This window comes from Podarcis muralis, chromosome 6 (genome assembly GCF_964188315.1).
Source record: "Podarcis muralis chromosome 6, rPodMur119.hap1.1, whole genome shotgun sequence".
In the NCBI taxonomy this organism is placed as follows: domain Eukaryota; kingdom Metazoa; phylum Chordata; class Lepidosauria; order Squamata; family Lacertidae; genus Podarcis; species Podarcis muralis.
This window is the reverse complement of record NC_135660.1, coordinates 72,353,462-72,370,157: the sequence shown is the minus strand read 5'-3', so window position 1 is coordinate 72,370,157 and position 16,696 is coordinate 72,353,462. Positions and strand designations below refer to the sequence as shown.

At 41.8% G+C, this 16,696-nt stretch overlaps 1 long non-coding RNA gene across 1 annotated transcript in view; it reads left to right on the top strand.

The window, feature by feature from the left end:
• Positions 1–6,925: 6,925 nt before the first annotated feature.
• The window catches only part of LOC144327907 (uncharacterized), a 154,210-nt gene continuing 144,439 nt past the window's right edge, over positions 6,926–16,696 (top strand). Inside the window, exon 1 of the long non-coding RNA XR_013393073.1 lies at positions 6,926–7,000. This is a non-coding gene — a long non-coding RNA (uncharacterized LOC144327907). The remainder of the gene's footprint in view (positions 7,001–16,696) is intronic.

Genomic DNA, 16,696 nt, shown 5'->3' with positions numbered 1-16,696 from the left:
TGTTCAAATATATGCTTGAGTCCTCCCTAGAAGCCACTGACACTGACTGCTTCCTGCAACTTTCATGGGAACTCCTTAGGCCACACTGTGTCACCACTGCCATCTTTCTACATAGCTGTCACATAAAAAGTCCAATACTCATATGTGCAATGTTTCAAAGGCCAGCAAAGAAAAGATGACTGTAATAGAATATGATGGTGATGCAAGACCTATGCCAGGGGGCAAGATGATACAAGGAGGTAATATAAAATGATCTGGAGTTTGAATTAGGCCTGGGATGGGACAGATAGTGGCAACCAGGAGACAATTTGTAGCTGCTAGTGATTTACCATCCTTGCCCCGTGATTTACCATCCTTGATACTGAAGCCCCAAGGTCAGTGTGCAAATGTTCCTAAAATTCTCATTTGGTTCATCTTTTAATTTTTTCCCTCTGCATTAGGTTGCAGGATCTTTGTATTTATTTGCTATCTTTTGTTTGAGTTATTGGGAAATTGCCTGTTTTCTGATGCTGGTGTTTTGGACCTTTTGGATAATGGAAGCTACTTTTTTAGAGTTTCCCCCTCTTCCTTTCCTAGCGGGGGATTTCAGCAGAGAGGGAGTGCTGTGGTGCCTTTCCTCCGCTGGGAATTTTCTGCAGCTAATTTCCCAAAGTTGGCCTCCTGTTGGTCTGTTAATCTTAGCATGTGGTGGCCGTCTACCTTTAAGGAGTTTGTGTTCACCTGAGGACTCCTGCTATCCTGACACCTCACTTCCCACTCTATGGCACTCCCAATTACATTTCTGAACATGTATTTGGAACCAAGATTTGGGTGGGGGATTCCAAGTGGAGAAGTGACAGGTATGCAAAGGGTTAAAGACCCTTCACTCACTGATTCTCCAATCCAAATTGTGTCCTCAAAAGCAGCTGCCCTCATCCCCTCCAAAGGTATCAGGGCAGGTGCGCAAAACATTTCCTTAGGCCCTCAGACTCATGTCTCTGAATGATGTCAAAACACCAGATTACTGTCCTTGAAACATGACATTTAAGATGTCAGCAGAGGAACATATTGCCTTTAGAAGCCAAGACAATTTAGATGCTTCATGGATATTGCTGCCCACTTCCTCCGCCACCACTGCTAGAAATGCTGGTTGGTTTATCTTGCCTTCAACTTCTATTTGCATCCTCTTGCTTCGCTAGCGTTTCTCTGTATTTCTTAATGTGATTATTTATATGCTAGGAGCGCTGTCTACCCTGTTATCAGTGGTATAGTTTCTGGCCATGTATTTGTTCCCTGGAATTAGTTTTTCTTTTCTTTTCTCCCTGTAGTTTACTGCTAAACTTTGTTTTCGGGTATTTTAAAACTATTTTATTTATCCCTAGCATTACATTTCTTTAATAAGTTTTTGCTATCGCACTGCAACATTTTCAAGAAAGATAACTGGAGGTAGGGATTTGGATGTTGGGTCACCAAGGATGTTCACTAGACAACAGAATTATGATAATCAGAAAGACGATTACTTCATTTTCTTTTTAACACATGATACTTTGCATATATGAATGACATTTTCTTCAATATTTCATCTTCTATGGTGTGGGGGTTATATAAATCTTCACATTATGCCACTCTCTTTCCTTTTTCATACTTCCAGCTATCTCAGGTCTGCTAAATGTCTCCCTCTAGCCAGTCTTGACAACTCGGCCAAATGCTCCATGTTCATTCCTCATTTTTCTTGGTACATTCGGGGAGACAGGACCCACAGCTGTGGGAATCATCACTTGCTTTTTGTCTGACCTCTTGCTTAAGTTATGCAGGACTAGGAGAACAGGATACCAGGTATTCCATATTACTGTTCAGGAAATGATGGGATCTTCAATATGAATGTTGAAGTATTCACCACCACTGGCACATTCCATAGGAGAGGAAGTGTGAGAGGGGCCCCATTTTCATTAAGTGAGAGAAAATGAGCTGAGAGGGGAAGTGATTCCCCCCCCCCCCCCCCAGGATTTAGCAGGCATTCCATGGTTCAGGTGGAATGCCATAAGGGTAAGCAGAGAACAAACTGGCAATCTTGGCCATTTAGAACCAAATTACATTTTTTGTTAATTGTGCATAAGTAATTAATTATGTGTGACTTTAAATGATTTAAGTTGCTGTTCTTGGAGGAAGGAGCAGGACTTTGGTACTCCTTCTGACTAGGTACCAGGCAGGAAGGAAGAAGAGCAAAGATACAGTATTCAGTGCTTTTGAAACAGAGTATGAGTCTTGCCAAATAAAATAGAAGCATGTCAAAGATATATTCTCAGATTTTAAAAGGTGGACCAGTGGACTTGCATGCAACAGAAAAGCAGGAGTTTGGGGTTTTTTATTTAAATTTTTAAAAATGGATTCTAAATGTTTTATCTGAGGAAAATGCAATACTAAATCCAACTTAATATCCATTAGCAATATAAAGAAAAAGATCAGAGCTTTCCACAGTTATCTGTGTGGATTTTCCTTTGAACATGCCCTTCACTCCCCAGTGAAATTTCCAGAGAGAAATGGGAAGTTGAGAAATGGGAAGTTGACCAGTAAGTAAAATGAAGCATTGAATGATAAGGATGACTGGAAGATATCACACTAAATGAAGAAGAGGAATCCTGAACTCATTCTGTTTTGGGGTAAATTCAGCAAAATACAAGCCGAGGGCTGCAAGTATGCATTTAGCTTTGTATGGAAAATATTATGTACTTTGAGTAAATGAGGCTTGGCTGAAGAAAGCAAAGAAAGTGGTGTGATATTCAAAGACGAGTGTGGTGTTTACAGAAGATGAAGAAAATAGCGTGGCACAGTACTGACAGTGGAAGGCTGCTCATGTGCCAATATTTATATTTCTGTTGTTTTCATGATATAACTTTAATTATGTATGGGTGCAAATGCTAAACTCCTAAGTATAGCCTCCCAGAAGTCTGATAATTGATCAGTAGTGCCTGCATGGTGTCTACCTCACATCACATGAAATCAAAGTGCTTGTGTTGTTTGACTCCTGCCACCAAGGTTTGAGCTAGAGGTTAGCTAGAGGTATCCCTGAGGTGACAGGGTGGTGCTCTGTTCCCAGGGCAGTTCTGCCAAAGAAACTGAGAGTTTCGCGCAGTAGTAGTCTGAAATCTTTTTGTTCTTCAATGTGTGTGCATGCTGTTTTGTGTTGGCCTTTGATGTCATTTTCTTCTTTAAGTGAAAACTTAGAAGTAATCATTCCTGCCTCCTTGAGGCAACTTCCTCTGGAATCATTCAGACACATACACAGGCTGTTCTATTTTTCCATACAGCATTCTCTCCCTCCCCCACCTCCTCTTTCTCTTCCAGCAGACAAGTACTACCCGATAAAAGCATTTTTTTCTTTCTGAGTTTTCCTTCAGTTCCAAAACACAGCATCCTTACAGATGAAATATGAATTGCACATGCTGGAGAATGGAGTAGTATCTACATTGTATTGGGAAGCAGTTAATTTGGGGCTGATGTTCATTTCCCTTTTTTGTAGTCAGCTCTTCATAATGATGTACAAAATACACAGGTGTCCTGTCAAGTGTGAATATTGTAGAATTAGGCATCTGCCACTTTAAAAGCTGAAACAGGCAGTTAGGCAAGGTTATTGGAGTCATTGTCCCTGAGCTTTTAAAAGACGTATATATATATATATATACAAGACATACTAACTCAAGAGTTCCTTGAAATCAAAGATTTTCTCTGAAATCCCATAGGGCATGGAGTGGTCAACCTATGGCTCACAAGATGGTTGGACAGCTATCAGCCCCAGTGAAGATAACCAATAGTTAGGGATTATGAGAGTTGTAGTTCAACGACATTTGGAAGGCCACAGGGTAGCCACCCCTGCTATAAGTAAAGAGGCAGTGGTACACAGTGTTCGATGGTCACTTTGCTTGATCTGTTGCTTGCTGCTTGCAGTCCCGATGTCAGGAGCTATGGAGATTAGGTTCTGCCCATGTAGGTTGCAGAGCCTGAAATGCTTCTAGCTTCCTGTTCAGATTACCTCTCCCCAGTCCTGCCATGCTACCTCTGTCCTAATTCTGTGCATGACAACTGCTCCGTTGCAGGATGATGCATTTACACTTGGGAGGGCGGGGGGAGAAGAAATGACAAATCAACCAATTAATATGTGTACAAATCAGCAAAAAAGAAAAAGAAAAAGTGGTAAAACAAGTGCCATACTTGGATTGATGAGATCTGGGTTCAAATCCCCACTCAAGCATGGTGCTTACCTTGGGAAAGTCACCCTCTCTTCCCCCTAACTTACCACATAGGGTAATTGTGCTTGTGAGAATATAGGAGGATAGAACCAGGGTATGTAGTCCTGAGTTCACTGACGTGTGATAAATAAATGCAAAAATTCACAGGCGTATGACTACACCCACCACTTCCTAAATCTTAATAGCAAAAACCAGAAGAATATTAAAGGGATCTCAAATTGGCATTGGTGCCCATTCAGGTTTCCAGATTTCATATCTTCATTCAGAACTGATATCTAGGGAAATGTTAGAAAGCAAGCTGCTGTAATGCCGAGGATGTTCCATTTCTAGATAGCTGCTGGATTTTGCACCACATAATCTGTAGTGTTCCAGAAATTAAATCTCATACATTGCAGTGGTAGTCCACTTAATTCTTGATGTGTTTGTTGTTTGATGGTGTTAACATCAGGCACATAAAATTGTGTAAACCAAAATCGGTATTAATTATCCTGTGTCAGACAGTTCTAATACTTCTATTATTACTGTAATATGACTATATGTTTTGATTTTATTGCCAATCTATCTTTGACCTGTCCTTTTAATGACTGCAGTCTAATTTACAGTGTGCTTGCAATGCTATTGGATTTCCAAATGAAATGACATAAAGTAAACAGTTCTTACGTTAAATTATTTAAGCTGCGGGTGAAATGAGGATTGCAGAAATACAAGTGCTTTGTCTAAAGTACAAACAGTGAAGTGATTTAACCTTTAAGCCAACCTTTATGTTCTTAAGAAAATAAGTGAAAACTCCTTGTGAAGAAAAGCCAAACTAGCCATTTTCCACAGATGCACATAACCATATCCCAACTGCCCTTTTTAAATAGGAAAGGCTGCTTTCAGGTAGGATAAATGATGGAGAGGGAGGCGTGCTTAACGCTTTTCCCTGTCAATTGTTTTCGTGCTCCAAATCCCTCCCCAGCAGCTTTCTCCCAAGTCAGAGTCCATAAAGGGACCAACATGTGTTTTGGAACTCCAGTAGAGGAGGGCTGTTTGAAGGTGATAAATGGCAAGCAGAGAAATGATATAGTTGCATGTGTCTCTCTGTAAAGTTTAGTTCGGCCCTTTAAGGACACCCAATGTCCTTTTCCCTTTCAAGATGTTTTTCTAAGGCCTCATTCACCTACACATCACAGGTGTGTACTGAGGTTAATGCTAGGTTCTTAGATGATTATGAGGCTGCTTTGCTCTGTATCTTTAATGAGTTCTCCAAGGAAAGTTATATGGCTCTCACATTGCACACACTTGCGAAAAGGAAAGCAGCTTCGCACAGCTTTCCAGCTGCATAATTACTGTCTAAACAGGACAAGCTTACTGCCATGATATGTGCAATGAGAGCAGCAGAGAATACCTCAAGTAAATGAGTTATGAGTCAGGGTCCTGGGGGGAAAAGTTGTTCTAAGATGTTATGGGTTTTATCCTGCCAAACTTGGCCTACCACAAGGTCTTGTGTCAGTGAGCAACACTAATAACCTAACAATCCGACATCAAACGTTGGAATAGCCACAGCAGAACACACTAATTGCCCATTGCTGAGTAAGGACTTTGGATCACTATGTGGAAAGGAGATCCCAGCAGGAAAGTGAACCAGTCTGCTTCTGCTTCATCCTATTTCTACATTAAACTGTAGTTGTTGTTTTTTTAAAAAAAATGAATGAAGTACATATTTAAACAAATGCTTGCTAACATTTATTTCAGAATATTTTTCTGAATGTAGCTTCTCTCAAAATACACATTTGTAAATGTCTTTAGAGGTGAGATCTTAATTGGAACATTCACAAAGGGGGAATCTGGAGGATGACATGTGAATATGGGAGATCGGATTAGTTCATATCAGAATGTGCAAAGATTCATCTCCTCAAGCATTTTAATTTTATGCTCAGTAGGAATGTATAAACTGCCATAGGTTTGGAGAAACTCTTGAAAGAGGCTTAGAGTATGGAAGAAGATCAGGATGAGGTGCTAGACAGAAGACAGTGACTGCAGTCATTTCCAGACTTCCCTGGATTTCTTGGGAATGGGGTACAAACAGAGCTACAAAGGATGGGAATCTACCTATGTACTCCAGCTATGTACTTGAATTGCATCCCATAGTATAGCCACCTTCTAAGGCAGGAATGGGGAAACAGATATTGATGGACTCTAACTTCCACCAGTGACAGCCAGCATGGCCAAAGAACAGGCACGATGGGACTTATAGTCCAACAACACCTGGAGGGTCAGAGGTTCCCCATCCATGCTTGAAGGTTAGGGTGACACTTTGAATGAGAGAGTACACTGAGTGTGTGTAGATTGGTGCCGGAATGAAATCTTCTCACTCGCCTAGAAGATGAACTGGAGTTTATGGTGCTCCTGCTCATAAACTATTTGACTAGCTGAAAACCCTGCAATTCCCTTTCCATGAATAATCCATTAAGTTCCTGGATGTTCCTAAAACAAATATGCAGAGGCTAAAACAATCCGTATTTTCAGAATATCTCTTCCTTAAACAAGAACATAATCACATGCTTTAATGCCCTATACTGAGAAATTCTCCTAAACGGAATCTTTACTAGCAAGCTCTGTACTTTAATTAACATTGTCTGCATTAACTAACTTCCTTGTTCCTGGTCTTGAGAAAAGAAAAGCTAGCTAAGCACCGACCATTGATTTGTTTCCTTTTTTCTCATTGCAGGATTAGCTGAACATTGGCAAGTAGAGGGAGTGCAGGAGAAATTCTATTCAGTTCGCATTTAAAGGTAAACCTAGTTAATGTTCACTGTCTGAAAAATATGCAAACTGAAAAACAGCTGTCTTTTGAAATTTGCACTTTTCCAAATTTTGAAATGCAAACTGTGCATATAAATGTGTGTGTTAGGGACAATAATATACAAAATGCATTCTATGAGGGGAAATTGCTCCCCCAAAATGTGTACAGTGGTACGTCGGGTTAAGTACTTAATTCGTTCTGGAGGTCCATTCTTAAGCTGAAACTGTTCTTAACCTGAAGCACCACTTTAGCTAATGGGGCCTCCTGCTGCTGCCGTGCCGCCGGAGCCCGATTTCTGTTCTCATCCTGAAGCAAAGTTCTTAACCCGAGGTACTATTTCTGGGTTAGCTGAGTCTATAACCTGAAGCGTATGTAACCTGAAGCGTATGTAACCCGAGAGTGGCCAAGGGATGGAAAGATCACGAGGCTGCAAAAATAACAGATTGGCAAATCAAATTACAGGAATTGGTGGAGACGGCTCAACTGACTAGTAAACTCAGAGGAAACTCAAAGCAAAAATTTGTGGAAAAATGGGATGGTTATAGAAGATATGTTCAAAAATACAATAATAGTTTTGACTCCGTGCTAGCATTCGAGTAATAAAGGAACTAAAAGGAGGTGGACAACAATTAAGGATTTATTATGTTTTCAGAATGTATTAGAAAAATTATATAGAAAGGTTTATTGTTTTGTGTACATTCAAATGTAAGATAAAATATATGCAAAGGGACTTGACAGGAAGTCAAAGTTGAAGAAAAGATTTTGGAAGATAAAAGGGGGGGAAATTTACTTTCATTATTATCATTTTGTGTGCGGGTGTAGGTGTGTGGTTGTTTGCACATATGCGTGTTGTTGTATGCACTGTTTGGTAGGAAATAAGACAGTAAATAACAAATAACAAACTAAATATTGATGTATGTAATTTTTATTTCTTAATTATATTTAGTGGTAGTATGGCTGTATTGTTTTTTGTAACATAAAATCATTCAATAAAAATTATTTTAAAAATAATAATAACCCAAGGTACCACTGTATGGTAGACAGTCCAAATTGCACACCAAAATGTGTATATTAGTACCGGAGCCTAGTGTAAATTAGAGGTTATAGGCAGTGCTTTATATATATATAGTAAAAAAGGTGCCAGCACTCACCATGAAGAAAAAAAGCACTGGTTATAGTGATGATGAAACTAAAGTATTGTCATTCTGTAGATGAAGCTTTCTCAGCATAACTCGCCTTTGAGCTTATTGACTTGGGGATGTTTCCCAAGGAAAACTGTCCTTTTTATAATGTGATCCCTTATGGCATCCCAGGAAAAACAGATAATTGGAATTTTGCTCATAAATGAATTTACAAACAAGCTGTAATATCAAAATTATATCACAAGGCTAGCCATAAAGTATATGCAAAGAACTATTTGGTTCAGCACCTGGCTTCCCAAAGTGGCCAAGCAGAGGGTATAGTAATCCCAAAAGAAGGACCAGCACAGAATCCACTCCCCACTGTTCTTCCCAACCAAGTGCTGTTCAGAGGCATACTGGAGGTAGTAGCATACAGCAGTTAAGATTATTAGCCATTACTAATGGCAAATTAGTGCGCCTTGAATTGGTTTGCTCACCATTTAAAGGCATCCAGTTCTATTTGGTCTGATCCAACAGGCTTCCTCTTTTAGTCTTAAAAGGCCGACTTAGACATATTTGACCAATGGGAAGTTACTGAAGCTAAACTTCAAGGGCAAGGCCAAATGCTAATCCAATATGGCCAGCTGCTACATTGAAACCTCCCTCTAGAAGAGTCTGTCTTGCCAGTTTAGAACTTTCCATCTTGGGGTTGGTGGTGTCTGCTGCACCCCCTCAGTACACCTTTAAGATCATTGTGCTCAGAGGAGCAATACACGGGACTTATTCAAGACTGTCACAGGGCACCCTGAGAGGTCAGTTGGATATGTGTTCTCCTTTGATTTCAGTTCAGAGCATCAACTGTTCTCCATCACTAGAATGGATGAGGTACTGGGCTGAAAGCTCTTTCTGTAATGAAAATGCAAGTCTTTTTTGGCTCCCACAGATTTCCACAGCAGTTACCAAATGTCAGGGCCTGACCCAGAGTGTTCAGAATTGATGGTCCTGAAACTTCTCTCTATTGTTGTTCATAAAGAAAAAGGAAAGCTTAAGGGAAAAAATCATATTTATTTTTTTTAAATAGCACAAATCCTATGCATGCTTCCTAGTTCAGCTTTTGCTAATCATTCATACAGCACAACTTTTCTCATTAAAATGAGTATCCCAGAGAGGCATTTGATAAAAAAAATACCAGAAGTATATTTGGAAACACATCAAAATGTCACAGTAATATCAGAATCTCTGTACGCTGAGTGTTGATTTATAAGTTCAGAAGAATCTTGTGCTATGACTCTCCTGGGTATATACTGCTTGAGAATGTGGGCAATAGATTGCATAATTGAATGCTCCTCCAGATCAAGAATTCCACATACCTTAGAGAGATAGAGAAAGAGAGAGAGAGAGAGAGAATGCTAGTAGCAAGAATTCTCACCTGCTCTTCTACCGAAAATGCACAAGAAGGTTTTGATGTAGTTGCTCCTGATGTTGTTGTTGATGATGTTGTTCCCTTCTGCAGTATGTGGATTGGGTTGTTTGCATGAGTAATTTACAGTTATCTCTATAAGCTTGTGGAATATTTTAGCCTGGACAGTGTTATCAACGCTACTAACATGAGTTTGACCAAACTGCGGGAGGCAGTGGAAGACAGGAGTGCCTGGCGCGCTCTGGTCCATGGGGTCACAAAGAGCTGGACACGACTAAACAACAACAACAACAAATAATTCACAAATGGAAGAAACACAAAAGAACTGTCAACCTTCCTTGGTCTGGGGCTCCATGCAAGATCTCATCTCGTGGAGTTGCAATGATCAGGAGAACGGTGATGAAGCAGCCCAGAACTACACGGGGGGGGGGGGGGGGACTTGTCAATGATCTCAGGGCACCATGAAAACAGTTAGTAACACACTACGCCATGAAGGACTGAGATCTTGCAGAGCTCGCAAGGTCCCCTTGCTCAAGACAGCACATGTACAGGCCCATCTGCAGTTTGCCAATACACATCTGAATGACCCAGAGGAGAAGTGGTGAAAGTGTTGTGGTCAGATGAGACCAAAATCGAGCTCTTTGGCATCAATTCAACTTGCCATGTTTAGAGGAGGAGGAATGCTGCCTACGACCCCAAGAACACCATCCCTACTGTCAAACATGGAGGGGTACGCTTTGGGGGTGTTTTTCTGCTAAAGGGACAGGACACCTTCACCGCATCGAAGGAACGATGGACGGGCCCATGTATCGTCAAATCTTGGGTGAGCACCTCCTTCCCTCGGCCAGGGCATTGAAAAAGGGTCGAGGATGGGTATTCCAGCATGATAATGACCCAAAATACACGGCCAGGGAGTGGCTCAAGAAGAAGCACATTAAGGTCCTGGAGTGGCCTAGCCAGTCTCCAGACCTTAATCCCATCGAAAAATCTGTTGAGGGAGCTGAAGGTTCGAGTAGCTACACATCAGCCTCAAAATCTTACTGACTTGGAGAGGATCTGCAAAGAGGAGTGGGACAAAATACCTCCTGAGATGTGTGTAAACCTGGTGGCCACCTACAAGAAACGTCTGACCTCTGTAATTGCTAACAAGGGTTTTGCCACCAAGTACTAAGTAATCTTTTGCAAAGGGATCGAATACTTATTTCACTCATTATAATGCACATCAATCTCGTGACTTTTGTCTTCTGGGTTTCTGGGGGGTTTCCCTGTTGTTATTCTGTCTCTCACAGCTACAATAAACCTACCGTTAAAATTATGGACTGGTCATTTCTTTGTCAGAGGGCAAAAGAGCAAATTTAGCAGGGGATCAAATACTTTCCCCCCTCACTGTAGCAGGTAAGTCACTGCTGTTTACTGAGAGGGTGGGGGGCAAGAGGGTGGTGAGGTCAGTGCAACTGTCCCAGTGGAGCCAGTCCAGTGCTCCTGCTAGTGTGTTCTCACCCCATTGCCCTCTCCACCACCTTATCCCTTCTGGGAGGTCAGGTAAGTGCCTCTTCCCCAACCCACCAGCTGCTCCCAGTGTTATCATTAGCACTCTTACTTTGAAGCTTGATGTGTGTTGGAAGCTGTAGATGCATTGATTGGCAGCAAAGCTCTTCCCATCGGATAGTAAAGATTTTCACTTTCACAACTTCTGGGCTTCTGAGTACAGATGGCACTTAGCTTCTCAAAGACAATTGGCTTTATCTTGGCTATAAATTGAGGAATTTCTTATGAGTGTGCTTTGATTTAGTCACATTGATTGCAGAAGCAATCTCTGTAGTCTCTTAAAAGTTTAGAAAGGACCTCAGAAGCTATCCTCATTGGCTGCCATGAAATATGCACTTTAAGCTCTGCAATTGTCATTGTCCAGAAGCTCCTTTCTTGTATTAATGTCCTGAAGATGTAATCCCTCCTTCTCCCCACTTTGTCTACCTGGAAAGTTTTGAAGTTACCATTTCATTCTTAGCATTGCTTTCTTTCTTTCTTTTTTTGTATCCAGCACTGCAGTTGCAGACTGAACATTTCATACATTTCATAATAGCTCTAGTAGGTACTTTCAGCTTGCCTAGATTTATCTAATAATTGAGAAGCAGGTTTCGGCTATGGGATGTGTATTATAATTGGAGTAATTATGCATATGTTTGTCCACAGTTATGGCTTATACTACGTTCACATTACTGACATTGTCAGTGACTAAAGCAAATGATTTTCCAATATCAGGCTCCCCAGACACATCATAATTTCACTCCCATTGTATTTTGTGATGCGTTGTGGCACTTTTCTCTTATTTTGGTATACTCTGAGGGTGGGGTGTTAGATTTATCACCAAATATTGGATTGCCTCCACCTGCATTTGTACTAAAAAATTACAGAGCCTTGTTGGTGGTAACAAACTGAAGATGTTTGCTATTACACACAAACCTACTTGGCTGCATCTGCTACTAACTGAATGGGGAGATTCCTGGGGCCTCAGCCTCATGCTGTTATTTATTTAGTTAGTAGATTTCTACCCTGCTTTTCAACTAGAGTCCATAAAGTGTCTAACAACTAGGACTGGGCAGATTTGTCAATTTTGGTTTCTCATTTTTCTACTCTTAAGTTCAGTTCTCCTCATTTCCACATAAGTATTTTGGGAGGAAGTCCTCATGAAAATTCATCAGCATTTTAATGTGGGTGTTGTTGTTTATTAAATTTGTATACCGCCCTTTGTGCATAGATCTCAGGGTGGTTCGCAACATCAAATTAAAATATAAAAAACACAATGTTTCTTACTAGACTCGTTTTTACGGAAGTTTGCCTACTATACTTTTTGCAAAGCAATTTTCCCTCCTGCAATGCATTCTATATATTATTTCCCCCAACATATGCATTTTTATGATCACTTTCCCTCAGTATCTGCATATTTCTACATCTTACTTGGCTGGAGAGCTACACTGCAACATTTGGAGAAGCAGGAATTCCAAATGATGGCTGTGTATCTGTTCTTCTATTGTTTTAGAAAGTGTGTGTTAGCTAGGTTCACATTTAAAACCACATACTCACAAAACAACCAGCCCCACTAAGCAGGAGACAGCCTCAGGTGTTCTTTCCCACAGGGCAGAAGTGATGTTGACCCAGAGGGTGGCAGTGGCAACAGTCTGACTGAAGCAGGCCCTGATGTCACCTGTGTCCTTGCTTAACTTGGCAAAACTTACCATGTGTTGACTTGTACTGTCAAAATATAAATGCAACATCTAAGAGCAGACAGTTTCATTTTGCAAATCAAACCACTCTTGTGGATATGATTATTCATCAGTGAAGGTAACTGTGCAATCCTGCCCAGAATAGCTAGCAATTTATGATGGCTGTGCAAATGAAATCTAACTTTGAGGTAGGAAAAGTTTGTGTGTGTGTTGTCACAGAAGTCAGTAAGGGAACCTGGTAGAAATGGGTTTAGATGAAAATGTAAATGAGGGCAATTCATAAAAAGCAGAGGTGCATGAAGTATTGGCTCTATGTCTGTTTCATGGCCAAACCATGAAATAGGTTTGACCATCAGGGCAGCGCCTCAGATTTTTGTGCCCCCCTCCTTCTCCTTTCCCCCCCACATACCAATTCTCTTCCTCTTCTCACAGGTTATGATAAATATAGCTTGCCATAATGTCTGAACTAGACCAAAAATCTGTATCCTGAAACACCGGGGTAGCTTCGAATAACAGCATTTTTAAAAGAAAAAAACAGAAAGCAAAACAGAAATAAAGCAAATAACAGTGCGAGGTCACATAGAGAGTCTCTGGTTCCTACTGCAAGAAGATGGAACTATGGGTGGTCTTAATAACTCACCTTTGCCACTGAAGGTTGCTTGTGGCCCTGTTCCTGTTAGATGTCTGAAGTTACCACAGGTGGTGAACAACAGGAAAACCTGTGATGTGCTGCAGGTTTCCTCCCCGACTGCTCTAGGGTTAGGAGGCAAGTGATATTTCAGTTCTTGCTAACAAATAACACCATAATGATTTTTAAAAACAGCTTTCAAACCACAGTAACATTTTTGACTTTGTGGAATATTTGACAGCATTTGACCAGGGTAAATAAGAGGCAGTCAAGTGGCCACGTTTAATTGACTCTTGTGCCAACCCTATACCCAGTTCCTACGTAAATCCTTTATTACCCTTGTCTAATAATCCTAGCATAACCACTGTCTATCCTACTGGGCTAGGAGAATGCACACAAATGGCCTGTGACAGGGAGAAGGTTAAGATCAAAGTCGAACACTGCAATCTAAGCAACATCTTGATAAAACCACAGAGGAAGAAGTACTATGGTCTGTGTGCCTTGCTCTGTTAAGTCTGGAGGTCGGCCAAGATTCCTATCTATCTGCTATTAAGACATGATAAAAGCTTTTTTTAAAAAAAAATGTGCCTGGCATGGAGAAAGTGGATAGAGAAAAGTTTTCCTCCCTCTCTCATAAGACTTGAACTTGTGGACATCCAATGAAGAGGAATGCTGGAAGATCCAGGACAGATAAAAGAAAGTACTTCTTCATATAGAGCATAGTTATACTGCGGAACTCGCTCCCCCAGGGGGCAGTGATGGCCACCAACTTGGATGGCTTCAAAAGAGGGCAAATTCATAGAGGCTAAAGCTATCAATGGCTTCTGGCCATGATAGCTGTGCTCTGCCTCCATGGTCAGAGGCAGTAATGCTTCTGAGTGACAGTTGCTGGAAACAGCAGGAGGGGGAAGTGATCTTGTGCTTGGGTCTTGCTTGTGGGTTTCCCCCAGGCATCTGGCTGGTCACTGCAAGAACAGGATGCTGGACTAGATTGTCCTTTGGCTGATCCAGCAGGCTCTTCTTATGTACTTAGGTTCCTGTACCTGCCACCATTATCTCTTCTTTATTTGATGCTGAACCGCCCTATGTTATTTACTGTAAGTAGAAGCTCTGTAGTAAATGGGGTGCCTGCCTGGTCTCTCCTGCCTTCACTCGGCTGCCTGTTTCAGTGAGAGAGATACTGAAAGCCACTGTGTTTGGGGTCCCCTGTTGCCAGTCACCTCTGTGACCTAATGCTGATACTGCCTTAAGTATCAGCAGAAGACAACCTGGCCATTGTGACTTCATGATGATGGTGATGGTGATGATGCCTGATTCTTGTACCCACATCTTGCTCATCACTTTCATGAAAAAGGTGTTGTTTTGCATCTCAGAACAGATGAAGTCTTTCTTACTCTCCCATTCTTTGGCCTTTTCTCAGGGAGGCTTCATGGCATCCACCACTGGTTTTTTGGACCTCTGGCAGCTGCCCTGTAATTTATGTTAGCTGCCACTATCTGTTACCTGCCATTCATTTCTCTAATGCAGGGCCAAAAGGCCACATTTCCTTTTGCACAAGCCAATGTGTGGAGAGGCAAGAAGAACAAAGAGGGTGCAGCAATGGATGTGATCCTTAACTTTGTTTCATGCCGGGGGGGGGGGGAATTAGGAGGTATTGACTGCTTCATGGCTCAAAGAGAGGTGCCAGTCACCATAGTTAGTTGAAGGAATCTTGAGACTCCCTGCTAGTCAACCACCAATACTGTTTATTTTATTTTAATTTTATTTTTTGCTAAGTGTAATACTTTTAAATTGACCGCATCTCTGAAATGAATAGTATATTCATTCTCTTTATCCAGAAGGACAAGCTTGAGTAGAGACTCTTGCTATTGCTTTTACGAAGTACATAAATGTATATTTTTATATGCCCAGTGACTGTGACCAGTATGGGCCATGCAACCAGCAAGGAGCATGAAGCTGCCTATACATTACATTTTGAGCATGTTCCTGTGAAAGTAAGCACCATTGATTTCAATGGAATGGGGTTAGAGGGCAATCATTGGAATGCAAGGGCCGTCTTCTACTCCCCATAGAAATGCACACCACCTACCGTGGAAATATAGAAGATATACATTTTAAGAAGTTTTGTAAAAGTTCTCTGTGGCTGGAGTTTCAAGTCATTTCATACAGAGTCTGAGCAGAATCTAAGTCAGTGGATGATGCGCAGGTAATAATTCATTTTTCTGCAGAGAAAATCAAATTTCATGTCCTTGCAAAATCTAGGCTTCTTTGAAATGTGACATCCACTTTTCATTTAGCAGATGATACAGATGCAACAGAACTGATGTGGCTGGAAGGATATTTTTGATGGTTGTGGTGTGTGTGGGGGGGGGGGGTGTGCTTCCTGTGACACACCCAGTTGGCTACAAGAATTGGCAGAATTTGCCTGGGATGCTCAGTCTTGTTTAGCATGCTGGACAAGATAGAGTGACATGTTGTGTCAGGGAACTGACATCAGAGCGAGAGGCGAAGGGGAGGCTCCCAGGTGATACTGGCGAAGGACCCAGCACCAGGGGGAGAAGCAGCTCAGTAGAGGGGGAAGGAAATCAGCGCAACACCAGGGATAAAGGGGGGCAGATGGGGGAAGTGGAGAGAGGGCTCCAGGACTCTTCACTGGACATCAGTGAGGAGAGCACAGGTCCTCTGCTACCCACGCCCTCCCTGCGCAGAAGACTCCCGCGCAGTGAGAGGAGGAGGAGACTGGGAGTCAAACAGCTTTTATGCTGGAAGAGGTTTAAGAAACGCCCACTGACGGATTCTGCTAGCGACTGAGGCAGCCACGCTGAGATGGGCTGTGCAGTCAGAACGGTTTAACAAGGCAATTTAGCCTAGAGAGGCGGCAGTTTACGCACAAGTAACTCATACCGATTACATGTTGTTTGCAGGATTATGATGTCCTCTAAACAGAAGGAAGATGGGAATTCTTTATTGACAATGCACACACTTAACGGTAGCTCCAAAGGTGCACAGAATACACACACACATGCTTCTGGCGTATAAGTAGTTGGCATCCTATCCCCCAGGCTTGTGCTCTGAGCTGGATTGTCAGAGCAACAGTTTGACACCCCCCCCCCCAAATCTACATCTTATAGCATGCACACAAGCAACCTGAGACGTTAACTACACAGAAGTTGCCGCCGTGCCTATCTCTTCAAGCCCCTCCTGGTCCTGGAGGACAGTGGAGAAGGGGACAAAGGGGATTCTACTGCCCCCCTTACAGGCACCATCTCTTCCTCTGCTTCTAGTCACTCTC